Below are 25986 nucleotides of genomic sequence, written 5' to 3'. Positions count from 1 at the left end.
TGAACTGAACTGAACTGAAACTAGTGTAGCTATTACTGATGAATTCTTGAGACCAATTTGGCTCCTGGAGATTCAACGTTCTAAATCACTCAAGAAAGTTTAATTTGTTTAAACTGAGATTGACTCAATAAGGCTTTTTAAAATGCTTTACTTTCTCAAATTGGTTTTAAAAAATTGGCAGGTTGAATGGACTTTCTGCATTGAGGAATTACCAGGTTTCACCAATTCTGGCCTCAGTTCAATCAAAGTTTTCAGCTCTAGCTTTTATAAAATTTTTTAACAAAAATGGGTTATGAAGCTTTTACTAAAAGAATTTCAGGATGCCCAAAGATATTTTTAGTGATTCCAACATAAATAAGATGAATAATGTATACTTATCCCCGATACTTGTCTTTTCCCCCACAAAAAAAAACCCTACCACATTATATCTTCACTGGTTTTCTATTGATTTAAACAAGAATTCTCAATTGGGATTCTTGTGAACTTTAGGAAATCTCAAAACCTTGAAAATTGCATGAAAAATTTAGCATATTATGCTTATGTATTTTTCTGGGCAGAGGAATCATGGCTTTCATCTGATTTTAAAAGCTTTCTTTTCTTTCTTTTTTATTTCAACACGTTAAGAACCACTGCTTTGAGAGAGCACAAGAAGTTCTGTCCAGAGAAGAAAGTACTTAGAGAAAACAGTTTCTCTTGTAGGGGACTTTCTCATCTTTGTCCTTATCAGGGCACATCACATGTTACCCAGGAACAAACATCCTAAGGAATCTAGAAAAATATACCAGCTATAAATTTGGATGTACATAGCTGTAGTTTCACCATAACACTGACTGCCTAAGATTATTTTTAAGATACAGATAATAATGCAGGCAATTATTTCTAAAATACCCACAAAAGTAATCTAACAGCTTTAACAATTGATTCTGCATCCATATTTTAAGAATTAGGATGTGGTTCTCCATATCAAGTCTTCAGGAAGGCAAAGATAATAAATTTTATTATAAAAATAAGGATGTCATTGAGGGAGAGTTCATAAAACCACAGGAATGATTGGCTGCAGTAGCAGTGTGATTCTATGTGAACCTTAGAGCAGAGAAGAAATAAATCATTCAGAACTCAGTCATTGATTCCATAAGCACTGTCACTTCCCTGTAACTGATACACATGTCTCTGGGAGAAATAAAAGATGTCAGAAGTATTTCTGAGTGACCTATACTCAACTAGCAATTACTAAAAGGTCAGTAAGCAGAAAGAACCACATCAACTCCTGCTATTTATATGGAAGCAATTAGAAATAGACCGAAAGAATTAATGACTGCTTATCATATGGTTTCATATAGTAAGACTTCATGATGTTTTCCTAAATGTCTACTTTAAACATAATTTTCTAAAGCATACTAGTCACACACAAACTTAATGCTATAAAAAAATAATCTTTCCATTTGTTTAAAGGGCTACACAGAAATAAAGCACAAAGAGCTGGGGGCTCTCACAAAGCTCTGTGTTTTATATATTAAATGCTGTGAGTCTAGAATTTTTGCATTTATTTTTCATATAAATTCTTAATGCCTCTACACTATACATTTACATAAAATAAAAGCTCCCTCTAGTGGCTAAAAAGCACTCTTAACTTGAGTTAACATTTGGTTTATATGAACAATTATCAATCTCTTAGGTCTCAGATTCTTTAGTTTATGTAAGTGATATCTATCACTATTTTCCACATTAGAGGTCAAAGCTGAAGTTAAATTTTTAATTCATTTAAAAATAATAAACCTATTACATGTTAACACAAATAATATTTTATAAAGAAAATAAATATACTTTCCAAAAAAATTACAAGAAGGGATTTACTGTTTTACATTTTTACAAATTTCTTTAATGCCTGACTTAAAACTCCTGGATTCTCATAAATGCCTCTGCATTAAATCTGTTCCAATATGTTGTTTTGTTATAACATACATATCAAGTTCCACATAGATGTTTGTTGGAAAAGACTAATTCAGAAGCATTTTCAGATAATCATGCTTGTTTTTCTTTAATACTACACCAACACTTGACAAGTAATATTCTCTTAAAGTTTTGCTGCATTGTAGAATCTGAAACTGAATCAGTGAACTTTTGTACTCTATCACCTCAAAATAGTTCTATATTTCACTTTGAATGGATCTTTTTACCAAGGATAAATTTTAACCCTAGTCACTTGGAAAACGTTAAAATCTTCTGAACTCTACATATCTTCCAAATGTTGACACATTTCACTATCAAAAAATCTACCACTCATCTAACTCAAAAAGTCTGTACCGATTGTGAAGCTCTCAAAATACTAGGGGTGTAGACATGTTTTCTAGTACTTTTATTTTGAAAGCTAGAATTTTATCACTGCCAAAAAAGATTGTTGAGTTGTTCTCCTTGAAAAGACAGCCTACCTTGCTCACTTTTGAGAAAAAGTCTGTGAAATATTCAGGAATGAATAACTGCAGTTTGTCCACCATTCTTTCAAGTAAAAATGTTCCATGAATAATGTGGCTAGTTTACTTAGCAACTCAAACAATCCCCAGGAGCTTTTTCTCAAGACAACCTTTATACTCTGATATGCAGAAGTGCTTAATGCATACTTACCATTTCATCACATGGCCTACTTAAAATATCATATTCAATGGTTGAGATTTCATATAATTAATTAATTTTTACTGCTTTATCAAGTACATTCTTAAGGAAAGCTGCATCTTCCTCACCCTTCCCCTCTCTTCTAAATGTGAGTGTGTGGCAGAGGAGAATATAATCAGTTTGGTAGTGCTGCCGTGATTTGTGCTAAGGTTTCGGAAGTTTTTCTTGATTGTTGCACCATTCATACAATGAAAAGGACAAAAAAAAAAAAACCTTCATATTATTATGTGAATAGTTTTGATCTCACAGATTCCTTTACAGTGATTCAGGGATCACAGGAGTCCATATATTACATCTTGAGAACCAGAGTTTCTAAGATACAGTGGACTGTAATGTTGGAAAGGAAAGACCAGCTGGTTGGCTTCTTAAATTAGTAGAAATAAACAGCTTAGAATGTCCAAGTGACCCACTCAAGGCCACACAGTTCCTGTGCAATTTGCATTGCATTCTGTCTCCATGAAAGTACCTTAAATTTTGAGACTCTTTTAGTCTGTACACATTTTTTAAACAATTATGACTATTAAAAATGTTCAAGAAAGTCCTCCTTTTCTCTTTAAGGGTCTAAATTTTCTTTAATATTCTTATTTTGGTTTATTCGGGGACTGTTTAAGACAAAACTTTTCATGAATAGTATTGATATACAGATTATTCAAAAGCAAAGAGTTTATCATGAGATTACAAACCGTATAAATTTCAACCTAGAATACATCTCAGGACCAATTTTGTATTACAACATTACTGAGAGATGTTGGTGCTTTAGTGCCTGATATTGTTTATAATAATTTTTCAACAGAATGTTTCAACAGCTATATTCTAGCTGCAAATTGTTGTCCATCAATATGATAATAGACGTTAGGAAAAAAAGAAGACACATACAGTGTTCCTTTAGTTACAGATGTAGTTGCTATGGGCTTCCCAAGTAGCTTAGTGATAAAGAATCTGCCTGCTCATGCAGGAGCCACAGGGGATACAAGATCAGTCCCTGGGTCAGGAAGGTCCTCTAGAGGAGGAAATGGCAACCCACTCCAGTATTCTTGCCTGGAAAATCCATGGACAGAGGAGCCTGGTGAGCTACAAAGTCAGAAGTCCATGGGGTCACAGAGAGTCAGAAGACAAGACTGAGTGACTGAGCATGAATGCACATAGTTGCTATAAAAATAGCTACTATTTGAAAAACTATTTGGGTCTAGCGATTAGGATTACTGGGTTTCACCCGGGCGGTCCAGGTCTGACTCCCACTGTGGGAATTCCAACCTTTGGGCTTCCACAATGACTCAAGTGGTAAAGAATCCACCTGCAATGCGGGAGACACAGGAGATGTGGGTTCAATCAAGTAAATGCAACCCACTCCAGCATTCTTGCCTGGAAAATCCCATGGACAGAGGAGTCTGGCGGGCTACAGAGTTGGACACAACTGAGCATGCACACATGCATTTGGGTACCCAAATATAACAAAATGGTATTAAATGCTTTATAATCCAGGAATCCAATGAGTTTAATAGATATCTCAGTTATCAAGAAAATAAAAGCTCTAAATTTAAGGAAAACACATTAGGACATAAGATCACTTCTTTGGTGATTCTTCAATATCTCCTATTCCTCTCAAAACTCTGTTCTGATCACAATAGCGTAAGTGATAGCAGCAGCCAGAGGAGACTTGTGGGGAAACACACATAACTGCATAAGAACAACGTGAGCATCGCCTCACTTTCCTGTCAGGCAAGAACTCCCAAGTCATTTGTGAACATGTGGACTGGGCTTCTTTTATTGTTGCTAGAGAAGGTTCAAAGTCACATGCTGTCAAACTACAGTTTCCTGACTTTGTGAACATGGACAGGAAATTCCAGACTTTAATTTTGTTGTTTTTGTTGTTTAGTCACTAAATAGTGTCTGCTTCTTTGTGACTCCATGGACTGCAGCAAGACAGACTCCTCTATCTTCCACCACCTCCCAAGGTTCGCTCAAATTCATGTCCATTGAGTCAGGGATGCTATCTAACTATCTCATCCTCTGCCACTCCGTTTTCCTTTTGATTTCAATTTTTTCCAACATCAGGGTCTTTTCCAGTGAGTTGGCTCTTCAGATCAGGTGGCCAAAGTATTGGAGCTTCAGCAACAGTACTTCCAATAAATAGTCAGGGTTGATTCCTTTAGGAAACTTTGATTCTTAAAGCCTTATTATACTATGGTCCATGAGATTACCTAGGGTAGATCTACAGGGACATCCTCTGAGTCATAACTCATTCTACCAGGGTTGAATAACATAAAAATCATTTCTCTTTCTCTTGTGAGACCAACACAGGATGCTGCATTTGAAATATGTGTACCACAAGTTCCCTTACTTTTTTTTCACATAGTACTCGGCTAAATTACATAGAGATTGCTACGAACTATAATAAAACTCTTTTTATAAATTTCTAAGAATTTCATTATATTAAAATTTAATTTAGAAACTAGGATAAAAATTGGATTCATTGATGCTGGTCTAAAATAAGTTTTTGGAGAATAGTGATAAAAAGTAACTTTGGTAATGAAGCCTGTGTAAAGCAATGCATAACATATGCAATTTCTACTTTGTAAAGGTAAGGGATGGAAAGAATTTGCATTTAAATTTAAAAAGCAGATGAATTGGCATTTACTAGTGAGATGTAATTTGCTTCCTTTTAATAGACAATGAAATATTGATAGCAACATATCCAAGAAAATTTAGAATATATTTTAATTAATACCAATGTGAAGTGAATTCAAATTTAACTTCAAAGATATCCTTATTGACCATTTTCAAATTGGTTTTGAATAAAATGATTGGGGGTTTAGAGTATGACAATATATATAATATTGCTCTAATTACAGTCATTAGTCAATGTGCAATATTAAAACTGATGCAGTCAAATTTTAGTGAGTTGAGTCATATAACAACTGTTTAGAAATGATTGCTTTAGAAAGCAGATAAGAACATATTAATTTGGAAAGGAACGTTTTATACACTGACATTGCTTACTGAGAGGAAATAAGTGAGTATTCTTTATTTCAAGAATAATGTAGAAAAAATTATCATAATAAATGCCTATTAAAATTTTTAAGTTGAAAATTTATATACTAACAAGCATGCTTAAGAGTATACTGAATTAAAAAAAAAACTCTTTGAAGCAAGAGTCTTTTAAACTTAATATTCTTGTCCTTGTTTAACTCCCATAGCAGGAAATAACCCAGTTTCACACAAATTAGATGGCTCACTGAATATTTGAGTATAAGTATACGAACAAAGCTAGTGGAGGTGATGGAATTCCAGTTGAGCTGTTTCAAATCCTGGAAGATGATGCTGTGAAAGTGCTGCACTCAATACACCAGCAAATTTGGAAAGCTCAATGGTGGCCACAACCGGAAAAGGTCAGTTTTCATTCCAATCCCAAAGAAAGGCAATGCCAAAGAATGCTCAAACTTCCGCACAATTGCACTCATCTCACACACTAGTAAAGTAATGCTCAAAATTCTCCAAGCCAGGCTTCAGCAATATGTGAACCGTGAACTTTCTGATGTTCAAGCTGGTTTTAGAAAAGGCAGAGGAACCAGAGATCAAATTGCCAACATCCACTGGATCATGGAAAAAGCAAGAGAGTTCCAGAAAAACATCTATTTCTGCTTTATTGACTATGCCAAAGCCTTTGACTGTGTGGATCACAATAAACTGTGGAAAATTCTGAAAGAGATGGGAATACCAGACCACCTGACCTGCCTCTTGAGAAACCCATATGCAGGTCAGGAAGCAATAGTTAGAACTGGACATGGAACAACAGACTGGTTCCAAATAGGAAAAAGAGTACGTCAAGGCTGTATATTGTCGCCCTGCTTATTTAACTTCTATGCAGAGTACATCATGAGAAATGTTGGGTTGGAAGAAGCACAAGCTGGAATCAAGATTCCTGGGAGAAATATCAGTACCTCAGATATGCAGATGACAGCACCCTTATGGCAGAAAGTGAAGAGGAGCTAAAAAGCCTCTTGATGAAAGTGAAAGAAGAGAATGAAAAAGTTGGCTTAAAGCTCAACATTCAGAAAACTAATATCATGGCATCTGGTCCCATCACTTCATGGGAAATAGATGGAGAAACAGTGGAAACAGTGTCAGACTTTATTTTTTGGGGCTCCAAAATCACTGCAGATGGTGACTGCAGCCATGAAATTAAAAGACGCTTACTCCTTGGAAGGAAAGTTATGACCAACCTAGATAGCATATTCAAAAGCAGAGACATTACTTTGCCAACAAAGGTCCGTCTAGTCTAGGCTATGGTTTTTCCAGTGGTCATGTATGGATGTGAGAGTTGGACTGTGAAGAAAGCTGAGTGCCAAAGAATTGATGCTTTAGAACTGTGATGTTGGAGAAGACTCTTGAGAGTCCCTTGGACTGCAAGGAGATCCAATCAGTCCATCCTATAGAAGATCAGTCCTGGGTGTTCATTGGAAGGACTGATGCTGAAGCTGAAACTCCAATGCTTTGGCCACCTCATGAGAAGAGTTGACTCCTTGGAAAAGACCCTGATGCTGGGAGGGATTGGGGGCAGGAGGAGAAGGGGACGACAGAGGATGAGATGGCTTGATGGCATCACTGACTCAATGGACGTGAGTCTGAGTGAACTCTGGGAGTTGGTGATGGACAGGGAGGCCTGGTGTGCTGCGATTCATGGGGTCGCAAAGAGTCGGACACAACTGAGCGACTGAACTGACTGAACTGAAGTGATAGGAAGTTACAGCTCTCTCACTCTTGACTGGAGCAGTAGCTCAGTGCAGCATCTCAGAGGTTCCAAACTGCCCCAGCACACAGTCCCATGTGGAGGCAAGACCCAGGGAAAAAGTGAGTGAACAAAAAGGTTGGTGAGGTGAGTCTCCTGCTAGTCCCCTGTATCCCAACAAAACCTTAAACTATACGTAGAGATATTCCTGCTTCCTGGGAACTGGGACACAGCCGTCCTTGATAACTGGGTGTTCTCAGGGTCAAGCAGGTTGAAACAAGAAAAGGATGATCTTCCCCTCAGATGAGGAATCATATTAACAAGCATCCAGGAAGCCAAAATGAGAATCAATCCCACAGAGCATATTGGTCTGTAAAGTGTCATACTAACCTGGGATGTGGTTAACATGGAATGCAGAGTCCCACTTTAGAGATTCAGATTTAGGAAAGATAAGGCCATGGAAGGTTTCCCAGGTGGCTCAGTGGTAAAGAATGCACCAGCCAATGCAGGAGATCTAGGTTTGATCCCTGGATCAGAAGATACCCTAGAGAAGGAAATGGAAACCCACTCCAATATTCTTGCCTGGGAAAACCCAGGGACAGAGAAACCTGGTGTGCTACAGGCCATGGGGTTGCAAAAGAGTTGGACACAACTTAGTGACTAAACAATAACAAGGCCAAGGAAGCTGGCTTTGTACCAGTAATCTAGGGGATGCCACTGAAAGTCATTTCTTTGGGCACACTAAAGAAACCCTTTTACAGAGTATGTATGAGTACCAGAGGACATGAAGTTCCAAAAAGGCTGATATGTTTCAAATAACTGAAACTTGTAATACACTTAAAATACAAATAGAGTTGTCCAAGATACAGATTTAAGTAATAATAAGTGAAACCTTCTTACTATTTGGATGACTTGTCAATAAAACATACCTATACACCCCCTCTAAAATATCACCCAGTGTAATAAATTAAACAGTAATCTCAGGTTGAAAATATTAACCAAGGTTTTTGTGTTAAACACTTCAATTTTTTTTTTTTTTATAAGAGGACTAAAACACTGAAAGACATAATACTACATTTACCTTTAGGCCAAGATTATTTCACATTTTGAGCAGAAAATTATTTGCACTAAATATTACCTGCCAGGGCTCTTTTCCAATTTTTATTTCATAAATATAAAATATATCTAAAGAAAAGGATCTTTATTTATACTTGAACATGCCTTTCAGTAAGTTCTCAAGGGTAACAGGCATAGAACAAGACTTATGAGTCAATAGAAGACATCAGTGAACTTGTTCCCTCTCATATATGACAATTAGACGAGAGCAGTGATAGAATTGTGGGAAAAAATATTAGTCTTAGTGCCTATAGAAGACTTAGATTGCAATGCAAACTAACATTCTTATATCTAAAATATCTTTCAAGTTTTAAATTCACAGGAAGATGGTAACCTCCTCCACGGAACTCAGTACAACATTTTTATAGCTAATAAATGAATAACAAATCTGCCTTACTATATACCAACAATGAGAGAGAGGCTGCTGCTGTTGCTGCTAAGTCGCTTCAATCGTGTCAGACTCTGTGCGACCCCATAGACGGCAGCCCATCAGGCTCCCCGACCCTGGGATTCTCCAGCCAAGAACACTGGAGTGGGTTGCCATTTCCTTCTCCAGTGCTTGAAAGTGAAAAGCGAAAGTGAAGTCATTCAGTCATGTCCGACTCCTAGCGTCCCCATGGACTGCAGCCCACCAGGCTCCTCCATCCATGGGATTTTCCAGGCAAGAGTATTAGAGTGGGTTGCCATTGCAGTTGTACCAAAGAAAAAAAAAAAAACTTTGGGACTCTTAGATTTTTTTTTTCTGAAAGATAAATCAAATAATTAAGCTTATCTGTAGGTTACCTAATGACTCGAGTAAGGAACTCTTCCTAAAATGACAGTTTAGGCTTTCAAATTTGGTTGTATTATAAAAGACAACAACTTTTGACATTCCTTTTATAGAAAAGACCATCATATTTAATCACCAGTTTTTTTTCCTCCTAGACACCCAGGAAAAGTATTTTTTCCCCAGCCTGCTTCCATCTAAGTAGGGCCCTGTACACAATAAACATTTGCTGCATATATGTTTATTTAATGATATGATTATATTCCCCACAGTTTTCAATGGTAGGAATGTTTGATACATTTTCCATGTATTTCCACAAATATAAACTCACTTAAAGCCTTAAAATGCCCTTGAAAGTTTAGCAACTTTCTGGTTCACTTCCAGATTGTAAAGGTTCCAATAGGTTGAATTATTCAGATAAAGCCGAAGTCATCAAGATTAAATGCTCAGGCTTAAGAATAAATACATTAAATAAACAAAGAAACAGAACTCCCAATTCTATTGTTTGAAGCAAACACTGCCATTTAGAATATAGTAGAGGCAGATTTCTCACTGCAAGACAAGAATGCAAAATTTTACATACCAGGCTGTTGTTAATCATCGCACTGTTATATGATAAAAATAAAAAACAAAACAATAAAAACATTCATACGTTTATTTTGAGGGAAGTGGTTAACCAAGGTGTATAACTTTCAAATAATAAAATCCTATAAGAATCTAACATTCATTTACTAAGACATAAAGAGACCTATAGTGTATTAAGGAAAACAGTGATTTCTTGACTATGTTTCCATTTTGATCTTTGTGATTATGTATTTGGAAGAACATACATCAATATGTTAAGAGTGATAACTTCTGAGTGGAAGAATTATGATTTATTTAAATTACTCTTTATGATTTTTTATAATTAGCCATTTTTCAGAAATAAACTTTTAAAAACAAAACCATAAATTATTTTTCTATGATCAAAACTAAATAAATGATTATATAAATGGTTTACTAGGTATTTCATTACTTAAGTCATTGTACTTTCAATTTGGCATTCTGCTTTGAAAGTTTATAGTATTTTAATTTTGCAACCTAAGTAATGTTCTCCATTAACATATGATCTGCTACTTTTATATTTACTTTTTTAATGAGATAGAGTTCTACATAGAGTATTCTTGTCTTTTCCTCCCTCTGACTGAATTTGGGCCAAATCAGTATTCAGATTAATACTAAATGTCTAGGAATATTTGGATTTCTTGTTAATATTTTTGCAAACTAACACTATCTAATGGAATCTCTGGCAAAATCTAAAAATAATGAAGTCTCAAATGTTTAAAAGAACACTAATGTAAACTACTTAAAAGTCAGAAACAAATGCTTGTTTGCAGTTTCAACAAATGTGCTGAAACAACTGAGCAGCAAAGTAGAAAAAAAAAATGAACCTTGATCTTTACCTCATATCATACACAAACATATTTAGACTTAGGGCTAAATTTAAAATAGAAAATATTTATAAATTTAAAAGCTAAAATTATGAAACTTCTACAATAAAACATAGAATAAGACCATTGAGGTAGATAAGTATTTTTTAGATTGACACAATAAATATAAAATTAAGAAAATAAAATCAATAAATTGGACTTTATCAAAACTTTATCAAGTTTATCAGAACTTCTGGTCTTCAAAAGATATCATTTAGGAAATAAAAGGGTAAGCCACAGATTGAAAGAATATATTTCTTGTATATGCAACAACAAATTACATGTACATGATGCAAATTACATGTACATGTAGTACATGATGCAAAGAACTGACTCATTGGAAAAGACCCTGATGCTGGGAAAGATTGAAAGCAGAAAAAGAGGATGATAGAGGATGAGATGGTTGGATGGCATCACCAACTTGATGGACATGAGTTTGAGCAAGCTTCAGGAGTTGGAGATGGACAGGGAAGCCTGGCGTGCTGCACTCCGTGGGGTTGCAAAGAGTCAGACACGACTGACTGAACTGAACTGAACAACAAATACCTGTATCTAGAAGCAAAAAAAAAAAAAAAAAAACCTTAAAACTGAGTAATAAGAAAATCAACACACTTAAAAATGACTAGTTTATCAAAGATATAGCCAATACATACATGAAAAGATGTTCAACATTAATTATCAAGGAAATTAAATTTAAAACCACAGTGAGAGACCACTTGACAGTCATTAGCAGGGCAAACATAAAATAAAAAAGACAAAGAACAGGCAATACTAACTCTTGATGGGAATGTGCTAGAACCACTTGAAACTCTCACATGTTTCTGATGGGAGTGCAATCATGCTGGAAAACAAGTTTGGCAGTCTTAAAAAAAGTTAAACATACATAACATCTGATAATTCCAATACTAGGTATTTATTTACACATGAAATATAAAAACGTCCACAAAAAGACTTATAAAAGAATGTTCATACATTTTTACTCATAATAATCCTAAACTGGAAACAACCCAAATGTCCAAAAATAGATGAATGGACAAACAATTGTGATATATTCATACAATGGAAGAGTGTGTGCTTGCTCAGTTGTGTCTGATTCTTTCTGACCCTATGGAATTGTAGCCCATTGGGTACCTCCGTCCATGGGATTCCCCAGGCAAGAATACTGAGGACAATGGAATATTACTCAGCAATTTTTTCAAATATGTAGAGCCAACACAGATTGTACAAAATCATTTATATGAAGTTTTAGAACAGGCACCACTAACTAATCAATAGTGATAAAAATCAAATCAATAGTTTACAAAGTAGAAAGTGACAGGAATTATCTGCAAACGTACATGGAACTTCCTAGGGAGGTGGAAAAGATGCTCAATATCCTCATTGTGGTGGTGATTAAATAGATACATAGATTTGTCAGAGCCCACTAAATATACACTTAAAAACGAATGCATCTTATTGTATGTGAATTATGTATCAATCAAGTAATTTAAAATAGATGCTGGGCTATGGGGATTAGAAATAAGAAAATTTTCTAGATTAGTGGTTCACAACCTTTACCTTGCACCAGAATCCCATGGAAGGCTTTAAAATATTTTGTTACAGGGGTGATGCCCTGGGAATATGCATTTCTAACAAGTTCTCAAATGATGCTGATGTTGCAGGTACAGAGAGCACAGTTGGACAACCACTGCCTTTAGAGGTTGACAGAACTAATTCCTAAGTTTTGACATTAGATAGGTCAATTCAGCAAGCTACCCTTGTTGCAGTAAGATACAGAGCAATTTTGAAAGTTTATGTCCATACATATGCCTTTCAATTTAATGGGAATAACAGTATTTCGAGTAATTTCCTGGAAAAACAAAAAAGTGAGCTTTCTATTTGCTTTCATGGGCCCAAGGAGTCCTTGGAGATTCACAGAAATAGTTGGCAAATCCTCTGAAATTCAATACAAATTTTTGTGTGTATGCTCTTTTTTTTTCCCGTAGAGAAAGGGCCAAGTTTTCAGCAAATTTTCAAGTGAATATGATCAAAAGAGATTAAGAAGAATTAAAGTAGTTCTGTGAGTATCCTTTCCATTTTTAATTTTAATATACATGTGTTTTCTTCAAAGATAAACAGAAGATGAATGCTTACAAATTCATTTTTTTTTAATTTGTGTTGAGCACTAAGAAGTTTTACAGTAAGACTTGGCATAGATTTATGTAGGTCACTAACTGTGAAGAGAAATGAATAAGATTTTGACATTGAATCTTCTGAGAGTTTTAAGATTTTCTAGAAATGTAATTTTTTTCAAGAAAGGTTAAAATTAAGATAGTATTAATGCTATTATACCCCTAACTTTCCTCACTACTTCTGATTCCAATGTAATTAAAACTACAAATATTAATGTAAAATTAATAACTAACTACACTATGTGGCTTGGGGAACATATGAACAATAGAGCATTTGTGGCTATAAAAGCATTTTTATTTGTGCATATAAATTCTCATGTATAGAATATGTGAGCATGGTTAGCTTTCATATTTTACCATCATGTATAAGCATTTTAATGGAATTGCACACATAATATTAGAATATGGCACATTTCTCTGTTCATTGGCCACTACAACTCCCTTTTACAAATATGAAAGAGGTATATTTTCAATTTTATGCTTTATCTGATATGTATCCTAGATATATTATCTAGGGGGTCATTTTAGTTGCTTAAAGAAGGTACCAGAAGCCTTTTGTTCCATTCAATTATTTTCATAAAATAGAAAACAACTGCAAATACCTGTAGAGCTTAACTATCAACAGATTTACTAAATATATTTAGTATTAGTATTTCATAATAAATGTCAGAGGATTCTACAAATATGTGATCCACTGCTGGTTTTGTGACTTAGAGGTACATAGAAAATAATTTGATTGAAAAACCTTATGACCACTACTAATTCCTTCATGCCTTGTTTTATGAAAAGGCCTTTTTTTTTTCTGCATGCTTTTCAACAGGTCCTAGACTTAGATATGTCTGTAGTCTAGATAATATATGACACTAAACTCTTAAGGAGATTCAAAAAATAAATTTTTCTCTTAACAAAACTTTTTTTCTCTCCAAATTTTAAATCCTTGTATAAAATCACCTTTCAGAATAATATCCTTTTCTCCCTCTTCTTGTCTGTGCTGTTGCTAACAGCTTTTAATTTGGGAAGTCTATCTCTGAGTTTCTGCGCCTCACTGATTTCAGCTCAATTGTTTCTCTAGCTAGCAGAGCATTTCATTTCTCCTGAAGGTCACCACAGGCTGCCAAGGCTTTGAAAACATACCATCTTTTCATTCATGCTGCAATCTAACCCGCAGTGCCATTAAGAGAAATGGAAGCAGGCATGTGACTTTTTCTATCAACAGTCACTGAACTTACTATTATATAAAGTGAACCAGGCCATCAGAGAACAAGGGTCTTCCATAACTCCACGTTTTCTCAAGACGACAGAAATTATTTTTTGTATTTTAGTAGTTTGCCTATGTACATATAATTATTGGTATAAATTATACCATAATGTCATCTGCTTTTGGAAGTAACTCTTCCAACCATGTCGCTACCAGTTGCAATAAACCAATGATGCAGGAAGCAGTCCTGTTCTAAGGACACTCATAAAACGAACACACATTGGCCATCTGTTGGAGAAGGGATGGCATTAAATGTAATGTGGGCCTGGAACACATCCAGTATTGTTTATTCTGTCACATATCAGATGAGCACTGAAATCAAACTGATGATTTTTTAATTCCAAGGGGACGAAAAATAGAGAGCAGAGGAGGGAGAAGATTCCAGATACATCCCAAGTATTAAAGTGACGATTCAAAAAGAAAAAAAAAACTAATAAAGGCAGATGATCTCAGAGGAAGAATAATCCACATTATACATGCCAAATACTTATACTATTGGGCCAATGGAAATTCTCCATAAATATTACTTGAGTGTTCTGTAGTTAAGGCTGCTAGAAAAAAATAAAGTTTCTTAGATGAGCCAGTTCATTGAATTATCAGCACAAACTTTTCTTTCTAGGATTTAAAGATAATAAATTTTTTTCTATATTTTAGGTAAGATAAAATGTTTTTAGATTATCTTATATGTTCATGTTTTATATTAGACTATAAGAAAGAAATGATAGTGTGATAGAGTTATTGGGGTTTTTTGTTTTTTTAAGTTCTAAGGCAATTAAATTGTTGCATAGCAATTACATTATATTAGCTACTTTGGGAAGTAAAACCCAATTTTCCTTATAAATGCAAATTATTCTAGTGTGTTTAAACGGGAAACTCAGTGAAGTTGGATTCAGAAAGCTGACTTAATATCTGAAATTTTCTAATTATTAGTGAGATGACTTTATGCAAGTAATTTTCCTGATTTTTGGTTTCTTTAAAATGTAAGAATGTCAAATGGGTAATTTATGTCCAAATATCTCTGTAAAAGCTAAGACATCATGAGAATGTAAATAATTTTCCTCTCATTTTTGTAAACTCTATATGTCCATCTTGGGGCCCTTAGGATCTGTCACGTTCTCATGTAGAAGTACCCTCTTCTCCCCCAGGTTAACTTCTCTTCCTGCATTACTCACAAGGGCAACCTCAACACGCTTGAAGTACACAGAAGTATGCAATCTCCCTTAAGAATGAAAGTGCTTTCTGGCTTACTTCACTCTGTATAATAGGCTCCAGTTTCACCTGCCTCATTAGAACTGATTCAAATGTATTCTTTTTAGTGGCTGAGTAATACTCCATTGTGTGAGGGAGAGGGTGGGATGATTTGGGAGAATGGCATTGAAATACGTATAATATCATATATGGAATGAGTCGCCAGTCCAGATTCGATGCACGATACTGGATGCTTGGGGCTGGTGCACTGGGACGACCCAGAGGGATGGTATGAGGAGGGAGGAGGGAGAAGGGTTCAGGATGGGGAACACATGTATACCTGTGGCAGATTCATTTCGATATTTGGCAAAACCAATACAATAGTGTAAAGTTTAAAAATAAAATAAAATAAAAAGAATGAAAGTGCTAACAGAAATGCAAAGGAATTCTGTAACAGTCATAAAATCACAATAAGAAAAATATTCTCTCTTTAGGTTTTGGGCATTATCTATGGATATGATATATGACTTGTATATTACCATGTTAATTATTCCAATTTTAATGGGAAAGATGTCGTGCATCCATCTGTTCATCTAACAGATACTCGTTGAGTACCTCTAGTGGTAGACTGGGCATCTACTTAGTTGGAAACAAAAGTGACATGGTGCCTGTTCTCAGAGAGCTTGTTTAAATTGGGGGATGACACCAACACAGGTAAAATATTCACTAATTGCCCTCAGAGCTCTGAAGGAGCTGCAGAGTAATGATGGTGACTATGGGTGGGCTGAAGCATGTGGAAAAGTCATGGGGAGAGTGGCTGACTTTAGATAGAATGGCTAGTGATCTGAGTTCCATATCGTCAAAACATATTAAAACACACACACACCAAAAAGATATTTTCAGGAAATCAGATGTCCTTATTAATGCTACTGTTAATGCACATACTCGAATTAGAATACTTTATTAGATAAAGTGAGTTTTTCTCCACTTGAAAGTCTGAACTATCAGCCCTTACACATATAACTGGCGGGAGTTAAGCCCACTGCCGTGCAAGCAGATGCCATCCAAGCTCCCCTACCCTGACCTGCCAAGGCTCATTAATCTCCACCATTTAACAGCTCACCATTCATGGCTGCCCATCCTGGGGAGTGAACTACATGCCGACCACTTCATGGTTGGCCCATAATACAAGGTGAACAATTAGGAAAACTGCATGGTCCATAGTAGTCAAAAGCATACTATATATTTTCGCCCAAATCTCTTAACAATGCTATAACTCAACTTCAATCTCTTCCTCAGTGATCCCTTCCTCATCACTGGATTGGTCAAATTTTTATTTTTCCTCCATCTCTCACCTATTCCCAGGGATCTCTCATACTCCTTAAACAGAATTTAAAGAAATAATTGATAATAAAAAACTAGCCTGGGAAAAATTACAACAGTAAAATATAGGTCATAGATTCAGCCCACTGAGGCTCTGCATACCATTATTCCCTGTTTCTATATTCAAATTCATTCTCTTGAATTGCTTTTCCTGTAGCTTGTATATCACTAACTGAATCCTATTCCATCTCCCTCCTGTAGGTTACACCCTAAGCTTAGAGCATTCAGCATCTTGGCTACAAATAAGAGCTCTGGCGTCAGCAGCCCTGGGTTCAAATGCCCACTTGACCTTTTATTACTTGTGGGACCCCAAGCAAGTAAATGAACCACTTGGGGAAATAGAAGCACTTACCTCATCAAGTTGTTATGGGGAATTAACTATTATGTAAATCACTCAGCACCATGCTTGGATCCAGAAACTGCTCAATACCTATGAGCTCTTTCAAATCCACAATCTTTTCCCAAGAATGGCTAAAACAACACTTTTATCAGCTCCTATCAGCCCAAGGAAAAACAATATTTAGGTATTTCCTATCACCTTGGCAGGCTTTTGTTTTGGTTTGCTATAATTGTTTGCAGAAAAAAAAAAAACCCGAAACCAATAACCATCCATAGTATATATTTTAAATATGCATCTAACTTCATGTTTATGTGGATTCTTTTAAATGTGATACTTGTATGTCTCTGAAGACGTTATATACTCCAAGTTCACAGAGAAACTGAGAACTCAATCTGTTTAATTTTCTTAAACTTAATATATTTCTTTAAGATTATTTAATTTGCATGCACCATTATGCAACACTTGTGATTTAGATCAATTCTTCTCCTTTGGGTTCAAAAACATTACTGCTGGGAGTGATTCCACAGACAAATATAGCTTAAGAGGATGATCTGTACCTTCAAGTTCTCTCTAAATTTGATTCATATGTAGTATAGCCTCTGGTCACCAGCTGTCACTGCTGTTTCAAAGCCTATCCATAGTTATGACCATGTTGATGTTTTGTGAAGGCCACTTCAAAAGACTTAGTTAAAAAACAACATCATTTTCTCATTTTTTATTATATTTTTTTTCTCTTTTGGTACTCTGAATATAAATATAATATGGGAAAGCTTACTGTTATTTTCTGGAGAATGTACATCTTGCTTTTATACTTAAAATTATGTTAAAAAATCATCTCATATTTTAAGTTTTACTTCATTTTTTCTTTGATTAGTATTCCACTTTATAGGTACAACTTAATTTACTTCAGAAGTTCTTGTTGAGGACATTTAGGCTTTTCCCAATCTTTTGCTACTATGAACAATATTGCAATAAACATACTTAGTTCTTTTGTATATGTGTGTAAGTACATCTTAAGTCCCTGATTCTTTTTTTTCCCTCAATGGCTCTACCTTATCCCAATAAAGTTTACAGTCTCTCTCTCTCATCCTTATTCATAATAATAGATACCACATCAAATTCAATCAATTCTTGATTGCATCCAATCTTTTACTAGAGAGGAAGAAATGGTAATGGTAATAATAATAATAACAACTAATAGAACTTGTTCTTAAATACACATAAGGCAGTACCAAGAAAGACATAAAAACTGGTAGTGATGGGATGGTACTTTTTAGGAGACTGCATTGTTCATGGGATTTTATATGCACTATCTTTAATTCTCACAATTATGTTTTATTATACCCATTTTTCAGACAAGGAGATTGAAGTTCAGGTCAAATTTGGAATTTGACAAAAGTTATAAAGTTAAGTACAGAGGCCAGGTTATGTACCTGGATTCTCTGATCCTAAAACCCCTATTCTGCTCTCAAATCTAACCTGTTTCTCTAATGCATCACAATAGATGTAGTGCTAACTCAAGGATTCCGGAGGGAATCCTTCTGAATCTACTCAGGGCTGACTACTATTTCACTAGTTCAGGTAGAGTACTGAAATAGCTTTCTATGAAGTTTCCTTTCTTTCTGTTATTTCCCTCAAATTTCTCCTGCTCACCACTCTCTGATAACCTTACTCCAGTACTAATTCAGTTACATCATAAGCTTTCTCTTTCAATCTAGTATTCAACTTCCTCACCATCTGGACCCATTTGCATTTGCCACACTGACATCGCTACTGTTTTGGTCGCAATCTCTGGATGGAGGGACTCTCTAAGAAGGTATATGTGAAATGAGGAAGGAGGCAGGGAGGTGTTGATTGGGTAAAGCTCCCTGCTCCTTAACCTCACCTTAAGCAGGGTAGCTTTATTTTTATCTGCTTTAAGTATGGGCAGTGCAGTGCTAAGTCACTTTAGTCTTGCCCAACTCTTTGTGACCCTGCCAGGCTCCTCTGTCCTTGGGATTCTCCAGGCAAGAATACTGGAGTGGGTTGCCATGCCCTTCCCCAGGGATTCTTCCCAACCCAGGGATCGAACCAATGGGGCAGGGCATATAATATTTTATTTGGGGGGAAAATAAAAAAAAAATCTCATAACATTCTAAAAACAAAAATAAGAAGCCATGAATACTGTAGAAATATCAGGCCCATAGGACAGGAAGGTTTTTGTTTCTTGTTCACTACAATCATGTCAGCACTTAGAATGGTAGAAAACACTAGAAAACAATAATATTTGTTGAAAAAACAAATAGATAAATGGATTTAATTAATCTTGGTTTCACTGATGTTCTAACTGAAACTTCAGTTAGTCAACAGCTTGCTGTAAGTTTCTTCTTTATTTTCCCACATGTGAAACCCACCACTCCCACCCAGGAGTACTGTGAAGATTAAAAATGTAAAGTACGCAGCACAATAACTGAAACATTCTAATCTTTGGGTTTATCGATCTTTCTATATCGAAAATTATTTGTTGTTTCACAAATCTAACTCCACCTGGAATTTCTTGTTCTCTTGTCCTTTAAAATTGTTCCTCATCAGAGCCACTAATGGCTTTTCCCAGAGTCTTTCTCAATTAACCCAGAATCTATTTATCTGATTGGCATTTGTCTGTTTCCCATGGCAATGGAAGGTGGAGAAAAATAAGGCTAGTCTGGTATTTTTTGGTCACTAAATAATTTAATAACGTATTGTTGACTTGATAGAACAGTCGTTCAGATTAATTATTAAAATCAGACTTAGAAAAAATAGAAAAGCAACTTTTTTCTTATATTCAGTATGGAATTTACTTCCCCTATGCCATTTAGATTAGTATAACTTTTTTCATTTATACAGTACTTGGTATTAATAGTATACAGAGTTTTCCCTGGTAGCATGTTCAATTCTGGTAGCACTATTAACTACAAGTGATAGAATTGTGAGCTATTTCAAGATTTCTTTCCCAAAAGTCAGTGGAGGAAAGCACTCTATGCCTGCAAATATTACTGCCCATGCAACTGAAAAATAGAAGTGGTCTTAGAGGAGTAACATAATGTGTCTTTGGGAATGTGTATATATTTCAATTTGTTTTATCTTAACCCCAAAAATGAATAAATCTATGGTAGTCAACTGGCTTCAAAGCAACTTAACCTTAACGTTAAGAGCATGCTAAAAATACTGTCTGCACAACCTTCCCTAATCAAGTTTGAAAGAGACAGATGGGCCTGCTTTTCCCTTGCACTGTGTTTATAGTTACAATCTACATTTGCTCACATAACACATTAAAAAAAATCAGCGGCAGACTGACATCAGAGAAAGTGATCCCAATTCTAAATATATACTCTAAATTCAAAAAGGCAACAGTGCGGTGTGTAAATTCCCTTTTGATAATGACTAAAATCCATTTAGCAAAAGTAATAAATGTGAAGAAACCTTGTGAAGGACAAGAATTCCGGAGGTCATCTCTGTAGAAGCCGCTAAAACAGCCCTTGAGAAAATTCCTTGCAGCATAATTCCTGCCCTACCATCTATACTTCCCAACTTTGAAGGTTTCTCTGACTAGAAAGATTAAATACACCACCACTTTGAGATACAATGAGCATTCATATGTAATACCATAGACATTGTTAAACTTCCCAAACACTTGCTGCTCCTCTCTGAGAGAGAACTATATTTTCTTGCCTCAATGATGTCAGACTTGTCCAGAGGAACACAGTTTCATTAATAAAATAGATACAGGTGACTTGAGTCACTTCCAGAGAGAAGTTTTTCCAGCTAGTATGCCTTCCACAGTGATGTCTCTTGTCTGTACCTTAAGATCAGCAACGTTCCCCATAGATGCTGCTACGGGTCTCCTTGGGGCAGAGCCTTCCAAAGTGCAAAGGCCACGTGGTGGGAGGCAGACATGAGTCTTTGAGGTGTGAAACCATTGAGATGGGATCTTTAGCACAACCTAGCCCATTCCTAACACACTTGATAAGAAGTCATACACTAAAATGAAGGGAAACTCTTTTACCTAGAAGGCACAAAATAATAAATCAGGATTGTTATGGCATTAGAGAAAAATAACATATATAAACAATCTGATATATATTTAATGATATGTAAAGTTACCAAGGCATTAAGGACTCATGTATGGATGACTATTAAACTTGTGCAGGGAGATACAGGTAAAATCATTAATCTATTGGTGAGTATCAATAGTACAGTTTAACAAATTTTATGCCCAGAAAAACCTACAATGGGTATTATTACTGGTAGCAGGAGTTATGAATTTATGGAATCAGAAAGTCAGGAGTTCAGTTCCCATCTTCACCTCTTCCTAGCTTTTCAGCTTTGAGCAATTTAACTTAAGCTGTAATTCCTCGTCTATAAAAGTTGAATATGGAACCTACCTCATCAGGTTATTATGAAAATAACACAGTGCATGTTAGGGTCTAATACAGTATGTGGCATTCGGGGACCACTCTGTCAATGCGAATCTTATTATTTCTATATATTTAACTTATAGTTTTCCTTCTCAGTGAATAGATAGCTAAAGTATACAAAGTTATCCAAGGGTATAAAGCTATGGTGACTGGAGTGGGTTAGGGAGTACTGGCTCCAGACTTTGGGATCCTAACTTGGGACAAGGTTTTCTGAAGAAAAAGATAGTTTTAACTTTATAAGGTTGTTTTCAAGGGATGCTGAGTCAGAAAGTAAAGGTTAACAAAGATCCTGAGAAGTCTCCAGCAGGAACACTTAAGGTGGGGAGGTCATGCAGAAGATGGAGGCAGAACTGAATTCTTAGTGTCTAGTCTTAACTCCTGAGAGTGTGAGATTCAAGGGGAGGACAAAAGGAAGGAATCCGTATGAGATAAACACAATCTAACAGAAGAGTCACTTTGCGTTGCTATAGCCATTATTGCACATCAAACGTAACTGCTTGAAAATGCTTCCCCATTCTCACTCCCTTTTACACAACAGGGCTGCCATGTCTCATGGGCACCCAAAACACTGGAAAGTTCCTAAGATTCTGCATCATGTGAAGAGAGTTACACCTGTGTTCCCTTCTGAAAACTGATTTCTAACTTGGCCCTGGAGGGTCTAGTAGTTTCTGACATGGGCAGTTTATGGTTTCAGCTCAACACTTTTATTCATCATTTATACATGGCTTTTGACATCCAATTCACTGTACAATGGAACAAAATTCTTGGACCTAAAACATTTTGATGCAACATTAGTTTGATGGCTCTGACTCCAAATTTTAAAAAATGAACACCCTTCCCCCCAAATTATTTAATCATTATGTAGGCTAGAATTTATTCTCTTGAGTTTTTTGCAGATATTTGCCATTATATTCTCTTAAAAATAACAGGGTGTTTTCATGGTAAGCTACATCTTTGTGCGCTTTAGGTGTCACTTGTTAGTTACTGACTTGTTTTTATGTCCTTTGCTTTCTCCAACCAGGATGCATGAAGTCTATCAGTAACTTCTTCATACAGTGATGTTCTGAAAGAAGACTTTTAGCCAACAAAGTCAAGCACGTTCAGATGGACCGGGAATGGGACTGCAGACTCCAGCAAACCCCCATTATAGCTTCCTTTCACTTAGAGCAGTCTGTGGAATCACCACTCTTATGCTTTCTAGTGATTCCAATTGCTGATAACATGTCTCACTCAACTTAAGGGACATTATAGCATAAGACAACTTTAGTCATAGGGCTAGTTGGTGAAATACTGTCAAACTGGGAAATGATAGTTATACATGCAGAAGATGTTTATACTGGGTTCCAGGCTAATAATCTGAGAAAGAAACATTTAAACAAAGATTTTTAAAAAACTCTTTGGATTGCCTTACAGTAGGAAATGAACCGTGACTGTTTCAGCCTAATTTCCCACTTTCTGAATAAGCTGACTGCTACGTTTAGCCTTTGCAGATGATTCATGCTTTCCCTGTAGTAGGAATTCCTCTGTATTTAGCGTAGGGCAGAGACCTAAGTGGTTTCTACAGGTCAGCTTGATGGGGTTAGTTATCTAGGCATAATTGATCAAGGGTTAAAATGAGAATGTATTTAAACCACAAAGTGGCCTGGGCTTTATGGCAAAGGCCGCTCCAGTTTAAAAGTGTGTATTACAGACTGCTACTGCTAAGTCACTTCAGTCATGTCCGAATCAGTGCGACCCCATAGAAGGAAGCCCACCAGACTCCCCAGTCCCTGGGATTCTCCAGGCAAGAACAGTGGCGTGGGTTGCCATTTCCTTCTCCAATGCATGAAAGTGAAAAGTCAAAGTGAAGTCGCTCAGTCGTGTCCGACCCTCAGCGACCCCATGGACTGCAGCCCACCAGGCTCCTCCATCCATGGGATTTTCCAGGCAAGAGTACTGGAGTGGGGTGCCATTGCCTTCTCCAGTATTACAGACAAATGTTGTTAAAAATTAGGTAACTGGTTCAAAAATATGGTGGGATAGAAACATGATGAAAGTGTTGTTCCTTTGTTAACGTAAGTTGAACTGGGGGATAGTTTCATTAAATGTAGAGAAGGAAGGCAGAGTCTAGACATAGCTCTTGTGTATGTGAAATACACGTATAGATGAACAGAGGTGTCTCAAGGAGTTTTGCTACATCCTAAGATTTAACTTACTATTTTTGACTGCCAAAGTAGTGTTTCTTTGACCTAATGTTAAGGCATGTTTCAAAACAAAAAGAAAAGAAAAAGACAAAACAAACCCACTCAGCTTTTTGCAAGTATATGTGGCCCCTGTAAGCTTTGCTCAAATTATTTTCCATTTAGAGCTTCTAGACTGAGTTCAAGGTTTACTTCCTCCTTGAAGTACTTTCTTACTCCTTTCCCTCCCAGTTCTCCTCTCTGTTTCTCTACTCTTCTTCTTTAGTAATCCATATAACTATGATTTCATTCAACAAGTATTTATTGAGCACTGACTATATATATGCCAGGTAATATTTTAGCATATGTAGGGTATATTGGTAAACAAAAATTCTAGATTTCACATTCTAGTGGTGGGAGGTGAGAAGTGAAAACAAATGAATCCTTTATTTAATTGTAATGCAAAAGTTTACTTTCTCACCTGACTCTTTGAAGCCAGCTAAGTCGCTCAGTCGTGTCTGACTCTGTGTGACCTTATAGACTGCAGCCCACCAGGCTCCCCCGTCCCTGGGATGCTCCAGGCAAGAACACTGGAGTGGGTTGCCATTTCCTTCTCCAATGCATGAAAGTGAAAAGTGAAAGTGAAGTCGCTCAGTCATGTCCGACTCTTAGTGACCCCATGGACTGCAGCCTACCAGGCTCCTCCGCCCATGGGAGTTTCCAGGCAAGAGTACTGGAGTGGGGTGCCATTGCCTTCTCCATTTGAAGCCAGAGGACTGTGTTTTGTTCATCTCTGTATACACAGTAGGCCTTCCACAAGTATTTATCTGATGACTGAAAATGGAATTCTGAGCAATGACAATATTGAGTCAAAGACATTCTTAAAAGAGAATATTTGAGCCTTTATTCCTCAGTACTAATTTATGAACTAGCACAGTAATTAGAGCAGTTGCGTGGCAGAGTTTCCAATTTTATAGATCTAATTTTGGAAAGTTTTATAGCTGAAACATTGAGTTGTCAAACATATCCAATTTCAATGATCACAATACTTCTTTTTAGTCAATGTCCTTGAATCCCATAAAATGTTTCCAGTGAAGAATTGTCTATTGTTGGTTGGTTTCTAAAGCACAAAATAAAAATAAAACTCTATTCTTAATAGAATTTAAATACCAGTATATTATTGGACTCAGTAGGATTTTAAATTTAGTGAAGCTTTGTACTTTAATATTCAAAATAACTCAAATGGTCTTAACTGAATAACTGCTTAGATATTTATATTTAGTATCCATATGAATGCTGTTTCTTAGAATTTACTTTTTGTAAAATCTCCCTGAAATACAGATAAGCTCCTGAATTTTTTTTCTAAACCCTCTTGTTAGAATGACCAGTGTTTGAGAATGAAGATGGTACACTGCCTAGTTTGGGGTTGTGAACATAGCTGAAGGTCATGTTATACTTGGATAAGTACCAAACTAGTGTGTTGGTCACATCCTTTGTGGAATCTCTATTTGTTTACCTTGCTCTGGCCTGGGAAGGCCCCTTGTTCTTTAGCTTATGTCCACTAGAGGGTGAGTGAGAGAGAGGAAAAAAAACAAAAGAAGTTTAGCAAGTCTGCTGAACAGTTTCATGATGGAAAATTTTTTGAGGATCAATTTAGGATTTCTTTATTCATATTCATCTTGCTTCTTATTGCCATGGATACATAAGTTGATTTTTATGAATACAGCATTTATAAGTGGCAAGTTACAAGATGGCAGTATCTTACTTATACTGAGTCTATTTTTACAACTCGAGAAACAAATGCTGTCCAGATAACTTAAAGCAGCACCCTGAAACCACACTAAGCTTTCTTGGTGAAAACAACTTCCAGACATGCAACATCATAATTTTTGATTCACATTTTTAGACCTCCAGTAAATATTTTTGAGTTGGGTTTTAAGAGTGTGAGAAAATACATTAGGTTCTTGGACTATCATTCTACTGATAATGCCGCAATAAGCTTATCTGTTTATATATCTCGAGTGATACCCTTAAGTACTGAAAATAGCAAATGCCATGTAAGTCAAGGACTGCTAGTTTGAGTGTTCTTTACAGCCCTTCTTAAAGTTAGCAGCAGCTCTCCACTCTGCAGATTGATGATGTTAGGAAGGTGGTATATATTTGCTCAAAATACTGACCACCTATTGTGATTCTGGAATCCCACCAGAGCTGTGTATAGGCTAAAGTACAAAAAAAAAGGAAAGAAGGAAAAAAGAGAGGAGGGAGAGAGGGAGAGCAAGAGTATCAACATAACCAGAAATT

General features: G+C 36.0%; 1 protein-coding gene and 1 long non-coding RNA gene across 4 annotated transcripts in view; one reads left to right on the top strand and one right to left on the bottom strand.

The window, feature by feature from the left end:
- HS3ST5 (heparan sulfate-glucosamine 3-sulfotransferase 5) overlaps positions 1-25986 on the bottom strand; it is a 293471-nt gene that overhangs the window by 252989 nt on the left and 14496 nt on the right.
- On the top strand, positions 11827-24901 carry LOC132346219 (uncharacterized). The gene is made up of 3 exons (XR_009496006.1): positions 11827-12809; positions 18809-18906; positions 22548-24901. It is a non-coding gene; the product is annotated as an uncharacterized lncRNA (long non-coding RNA).

Source organism: Bos taurus, chromosome 9 (assembly GCF_002263795.3).
Source record: "Bos taurus isolate L1 Dominette 01449 registration number 42190680 breed Hereford chromosome 9, ARS-UCD2.0, whole genome shotgun sequence".
In the NCBI taxonomy this organism is placed as follows: domain Eukaryota; kingdom Metazoa; phylum Chordata; class Mammalia; order Artiodactyla; family Bovidae; genus Bos; species Bos taurus.
The sequence above is the reverse complement of the archived record's forward strand: the minus strand, read 5'-3'. Positions and strand labels throughout refer to the sequence as shown.